This window comes from Molossus molossus, unplaced genomic scaffold, assembly GCF_014108415.1.
Source record: "Molossus molossus isolate mMolMol1 unplaced genomic scaffold, mMolMol1.p scaffold_m16_p_22, whole genome shotgun sequence".
Classification (NCBI taxonomy): domain Eukaryota; kingdom Metazoa; phylum Chordata; class Mammalia; order Chiroptera; family Molossidae; genus Molossus; species Molossus molossus.
Window position 1 is genome coordinate 16,809,672 of NW_023425358.1, and position 6,702 is coordinate 16,816,373.

Consider the following 6,702-nt stretch of genomic DNA (forward strand, 5'->3'; position numbering starts at 1 on the left):
CCTGGGGCTCAGGGCAGAAGGGCAGGGCCCCCCAGCTTCACACACACTTCAGGGGGTCCAAGTAAGTGGGAGGGACAATGCTGGCTGGTCTGATCTGAGAGGATGAAGGCGGAGAGGGGGCGGCTAGAGAAGCAGCTTCAGGAGATGGAGCCAGGAACAGTGATTGCATGGAAGTCCTGAAGGCAGGCGTATTCCTGGCAGAGAAGGGTAGCATGGCCAGTGGTGGGGAGGAAAGGGACAATGGGACCAGGCCACTGAGGCAGATGAGGGGGTTCAACTTGATCCCAGGGCTTGGGCATCCAGGAGGTGAGGAAGTGATGGCAGTAGCTCTGTGAGCCTAGAAGTGGCACACAGAGAAAAGAAGGGTCATCTGTTGCAGGAAAGAAGAAAAAAGCATGGACATAATGGTGGCAGGGCCCACATGCAGGAGAGGGTTGGCTCTGGACTATTTCAGAGATGGACCGGGACATGGGCAAGGAAGGGCTCCCCCACGGCTATGGGGCACCCCAGGGTGTGGGCAGGAGGGAAGCAGAGGGTTAACCCAGCACAGTCAGGGGAGTATGGGATGTGGTCAAGCCTAATAAGTCCAAGCCTCCTAAGGCCCCCTGGAAGAGAGGCACTGTTGAGAGCATAGGCCACTGACCCCTCTGTTCCAGGAGAGCTCCAGCCTCAAGAGCTCTTCCTCCCAGCAACCTTAGGAAGGTGGAGGGCTTACTAGCTGCCAGCCCCTGTGCATTATCTCAAACACTCCTGGGAACCAGGACGAGTCACCCCATTTCACAGATGGGAATACTGAGCTTGGGGAAGGGCAGCCCTTTGCCTAAGAATGGATGATGGGGTCAGAGAAGGATTCTGGAGCCCAAGTTCACCCTTCTCTCACATCTGGAAGAAGCTGTCACTCACCCCCATCCTCAACCCCAATGTGGGACTCCAGCTCCTCTCTTTCTCGGCTGAGAACCATCCTCTCTACCTCAAATCCAGCCCCTTTCTTCCCAGCCTGCCTGTCTCAGTTTGTATGCTAGCAAAGTCCCTATCAGACACCTCCCAATGACCCCAAAGGTCTGCTAGACTCCTAACTCCTACTCACAGCCCTCCAGACCCAAATAGTCCCATAGAGCTTCCATTCATTGACCCTCAGGGTTAGCCTCTGTCACCCAACTCCGCCACCCTTCTTCAATCCCTCTCCAGGCCCCAATCCCTAACACACACACCTGGGTAGTCACCTCCTATCACCACCCACTCTTAACAGGCTCCTCGCTCTCACCCCTTCCTCTCTTCCTCTCCATAGCATCCAGGCTAGGAAAGTGTCTTTGAGAATGAATCCCACAAATTTATCCCCCAGAGAAATAAAGTGTTTGTTTCTTTCTTTTTTTAAAATGTATTTTTAGAGCAAGAAAAGGGAGGTAGAGAGAGAGAGAGAGAGACATGATGTGAGAGAGAAACATGAGTCGGTTGCCTCCTGTATGTGCCCAACTAAGGGAATCAAACCCAATACCTTTCAGTGCACAGGACGAAACTCCAACCAAGTGAGCCACACCAGCCAGGGCAAAAGTTAATTTTTAAAAGTAGACACACAGAAATAGGGCCACATGTGGTAGAACACGGGGACAGACATAAGCTCTTTTTTTTTTTTTTTTTTTAATCCTCACCCGAGGATATTTTTCCATTTTTTTGTACAGATACAGTGGGAGGGAGAGAGAGGAAGGAGAGAGAGAGAGAGAAACATCGACGTGAAGGGACACATCGAGTGGCTGCCACCTGCACGACCAACCAGGGCCGGGGACAAACTGCAACCCAGGTACGCGCCCTTAGCGGGAACCAAACCCAAGTCTCTCTGGACCGCAGGCCAACGCTCTAACTGCTGAGCCAAACCAGCCAGGGCCTTTAAGCTCATTCTTATCCTTCCATTTACTTGCCAGCAGAAGAGAATACAATGCAGCCCCAAGTTACAAAGGCAAACAAGTAAAAAGCTCAAGAATATAAAACAAAGAAGGGAGACCACTGCATTTCACAGGGTAAGACTGTGAAACAGAGAGATCAGGAAAGATGGGGACCCCGTGGGGTGGTGAGGGTCAGCTGCAGAGGAGGCCAGCCAGGCTGCACCAGTGCCCACAGATATGAGTCAGCTAGTGAAAACATGACAGCAAGAATTTCCCAGCAGGCTTCAACACCCTTGGGCAGAGAAAGAGGCCTCCTCTGCTTTCCCCTCCTCTGCGTTCAAACATTCTGGCCTCCTGTTGCTTAGAGCAGAGAAATGTGTGATGCAGAGCTGCCCTAAGCAATGCTGAGTGCCCCAGGCCAGGCTGAGAAATGCTGAGCCCAGAAATAAATACACCACTGGCATTGAAATCTCAGGCTCCAAATGAAAGGACAGCATGCTCACTGACCTCCCAGAATGCACAAGAGGGCCCCAGTTTAAGAACCCTGGCCCACGGTATAAAGCACAAAGTTCAAGGCTCCTTTCACCTCTGACCTCACTTGTTGGTGGTAGTGCAGCTGGACATTTTGTAATGTAGGAGCCTCCTAGCCTTGGGATACTGTTTTTTGTGCCTGGGACCTCCTCCCTACAGTGGGCCAGTTTCCCTGGGGTTTCGGGGCCCCTCCTCTCTGTACTGCAGACCTGGTCTTTGCTATGCCCTGCTCACCACACAGGGCACAGGCCTGGACAGCAGCCTGAATGGGACATGTTTGCCAAGGGTGTCGGGGGGGTGAGGTAGCACCAGTATGACAGTGTTGATGGCTTCCGTTTTCTGGGGCCCAGATGGTTTATAACATAAGAGTAATTTCCTTCCCTGCCCTTCCTTTTTTCAACAGAGTCCCGCCTATGATGGAATCACATGGATATGAGCAAAACAATCCCTACCCTTGGGAGCCCAGGGCCTAGAGATAAAGGCATGAAGGGGGAGGAGGTGTGGAATTCCTAACCCAAAGGGGGACCCAGAGGTGGCCCTGGGAGTGCCAGGAAGGGTGGGGCCAGTGCTGTGGCCCTGAGCTCTCACAGGACCAACTGAGGAGACACGGTCTCAGGAACAATGCAGTGGCCAGCAGGCAACAGGACCAGGAAGCACAGGAAGAGCTGACGCTGAGTCTGATGCCGGGATAGCCCAACTGGGGATGCTGGTGAGGAGCTCAAGAGGGACTTGTGCACGAGTTTGTATAAGTTACCAAAAACCGGGGTGAATATGGGAAGGATACTGGGCCCCTAGCTCCAAATACCACCTGCCTCTCCCAGTCTAGCTAAAACCTGGCTCCTGGAATGACACCCCTCTGCGCTGTTCATCAACGGGCAGCCAGAGTGGCCAGAATGACAGCTAATATCTGCCAGGACCCCACAGGTGCCACCAATGCTTTGAGTTCTCTTCCTGGATCATCTCTTTTCACCTTCCAACAACCTGCTATCCTCACTTTATACTGGTGGGTGTTGCAGCATAAGGGCCAAGTAACTTGCCCAAGGACCCTCAATAAGGTTCATGACTGACTCCTAACTGCAACAGATACCCTGCCTATCCTGCATCAGTCACTAGCCCCAATTCGGTCTCTCTCGTGGCCCCATTTTTCATTTCTGTGCCCCCTCACCTCTATGCTCCTGTGCGTTGCTGGGGGGTAGCATTGCATTTTGCCCCGAGACCTCTCTAATCCAAGCTCTGCTGAAATCACACCACCTTTGGAGTCCAGTCCTCTGTCTTCTGTGGTTCTAGAACACTTGCTGGCACCTGACTTGTAAAACATCCATTTTTGTCCCCATTTAAAATATGGACTTTCCCCAAGTTTACTAGTTTTGACTCATAAGCTCAACTAACACTTATTAGTACAACAGCATTTTTCTAGGTCTGGACAAAACACTTGTTGAGTCCTGCTTGACTTCAGAAGTCCCGTGGGGGGAAAACAAACAGCAATCCTTAGAAAGGGAAACTACACAACTGTTACAAAAGTACTGTATTCATTGTTAAATTTTTTTCTACAAATGGAGAATCTTATTTACTTCTGAATAACTATTGGGAAGAGTATATAAATACTTCCCAGATCTTTATATACATATGTGTATATAAAACCTGTACATATACATTTATACATTTTATGGTGAAATATACATAACACACAAATTACCATTCTACCCATTTTTAAGTATACGGTTGTGTGGCATTAAGCACAGTCACACTGTTGTGCAACCACCACTTTTTACAGGCTTGACTTTCTCACTAGACTGTAAGCTCCCTGATGTCAGGGAGCCCACCTGTCCTCTCGGGTGTTCCTTTGTGCATGGCAGCCGGCAAGTGTGATGGCAGAGGGAAGGTGCTAGCTTCCTTCCACCACCCACTAGTGGATGGTGTGGGCTGAGATGTGCAGCCTAAGGTCTGGCACCTTCTAAGAGGAAGCTAAAACACTCTGTGGAACATGTGGGCAGCAGAGAAAGGTTTTTATCAAGACAGCGTTGGCATCAGGCGATATCTCAAAGGAATTCTACAAATGAACTTGTGTGGAGGTTTACAGCTTTCAAAGTGGCATTTTTTTGTTTACCTTTTACAACTATGCAGAAAGTGAATGCTGTTAGGTCACATAGCAGATTGAAGAAATAGGCTCAGGGACAGTGAGCAACCCATCTAAGGTCACTAAAGCAAGGCTGGACTCAAACAGGACCTTCAGATGCCTTTATCAGTTCCACTTGGGTTGCCAGAGGAAAAGACTGAAATCTGACAACAGGCCGGACGGATACAAGCATAAAGGCCAGAAGTGAGCTGGAGATGACCTCAGAGTGCTGGACCTCAAAGCTCCACCCAAAGAACTTGCCCCAGGGACTGCCATGAGGACATGTGTCACTCAGGGCATGTGTCTGGCTGGGTGGAAGGCTGGGGGGAGAGGGGGAATCCATCAGCCCTGCATTAAAATCCCTACAATCTTCCCTATTGCAGGAAGAGGTTAAGGGGCTTGTCTGAGGTCACACAACTGCAGTGGTGGAGCCCATGGCCTCCTTGTCTGAGGTTCTATCTCACACAAGTCCCGCTCAAGATGCTGCAGCCCAAGCACTGGCTTTAAATAAAACACCTTAAATACATTTGGGGTGCCAGAAGGCCATGGGGTGGGGGCATTTGGGCAGAGATGCAGTCCTACAAAGATGCAGGAGCTGCTGGGGTAGGAGTCCTGGCATTGGGCCCAGCCCAAATGCTCTTGGGGGTGAGATGGAGCGGAAAGGGGCCGCACTCCGGGCAAACGCGGGCGGTTCATCCGTCAGCACCCCACTCTGCTTTGGCCCTCGTTTCCACCTGGCTTTGACTCGGCCACACCCCCACTCGGCCAAGGGCCCCAAGTTCTGCACCCTTGGCTCCCCAGCCCGCCCAATGTCCCGTCTCAGGTTCCTCAGCAGCTCCTCCTGCTTTTCAGGCCCCCACTCGGCCCCCTAACACTTTGAGTCTCTCCATCTCGGCCTCCCTGCCCCCGCAGCCCCCCACTCCGCCCCCTCTGGTCCTCGGCGCCCCATTTCACCCCCGCACAACTAGTGCCCCCACCCGAGCCTCACCCCAGTGCCGTCGGCCCCGTAGTCCCGCACCCCGGGTTTCTTCACCCCCAGGTCTCAGCGGGCCTCACCTGCCACTCTGCCGCTTCGCGCCCCGCAAGCTGCTCAGGCCAGCCCCGCCTACTTCCCGTCCCCTGCCGCCGCGGGCGTCGCGCAGGCGCAGTGGGGCCCCTGGAGGGCGGGGCCGGGCCTTTGCTGCCCCCTGGCGGCCTCCTGACCCGTAACGAAGGTCCTTTCAGTTCAGATGCAGAGCGGCCCCTCCTGGATTCTGGCTGCTCACTGAAGACTTGCTTCACCTCTCGAGCCTTGAATGGGTGGGTAGATGGGGGAAAGCAGTCCCCATCTCACAACGCCCAGAAATTGAGCAACTTGTGCAGTCAACATCCGTTAAGTGGTAGAGCAGTGAACACCCAGATTGCCTACAGCACGCCATCCATCAGGAGAGGAGGCCTGGGCCACCATACGTTTAGAGACTATATAAATTTCCAGTTGCCACTATGACAATCACCACAAACTTACACAAATTTATTAACAGTTCTGGAGGTTGGAAGTTCTCAAGGTCTCAATGGGCTAAATTCAAGGTGTCAGCAGGTGCGTTCCTCTCTGGGGATTCTAGTGGGAATCTGTTTCCTCACCTTTTCCAGCTTCCAAAGACTGCCCCGCTCTTTGCTTGTGGTCCTTTCCATCTTCAAAACTAGGGAAGTAAAGACCCTTGTGATGACATTGGGCCACCCAAATAATCTCGGATAATCTCCCTATTTTAAAGTCAGATGATGAGCAATCTTACTTCCATCTGCAACCCTGATTCCTTTTTGCCACATAGGGGCCAGAAGGATATAGACATGTTTGAGGGCCATTTTCTGCTGCCACAGAAGCCCACAAAACTGTTTTAATGCCAAAAGAAAGAAATGACCTTTTAGGTCAAAGAAAATGTTTTAATATACACATTTTAACAGCTGATAAATCAATTCTCACTCCTGTTCAGGTTTTACTGATTTGAAATAATGAGTGAAGCCAGACTAAGCTTTGAACAAAGAAAATGTATCCACTAGACTTTTTTTATGGGGATACACAAAAGTATATAGTACAAAAACAGCAACAGTTGACAAATTGAGGGCAGCTATTGAAAGAGAATGCACACAAATACTGAACGAAATGATTCTTGATCTTTGCTATTCCATTGCTTCAAG

The 6,702-nt window shown here is 51.2% G+C and overlaps 1 protein-coding gene across 2 annotated transcripts in view; it reads right to left on the reverse strand.

Annotated features, from left to right (window-relative positions):
* PPM1F (protein phosphatase, Mg2+/Mn2+ dependent 1F) overlaps positions 1–5,633 on the reverse strand; it is a 30,658-nt gene extending 25,025 nt beyond the window's left edge. The window contains exon 1 of one of the 2 annotated variants that reach the window (XM_036276724.1): positions 5,584–5,633. The gene's annotated coding sequence lies outside the window, so the exon portion shown is untranslated. Of the gene's footprint in view, positions 1–5,515 lie in introns of both variants that reach the window. The other variant, XM_036276725.1, reaches the window with a different exon arrangement.
* Positions 5,634–6,702: the final 1,069 nt, after the last annotated feature.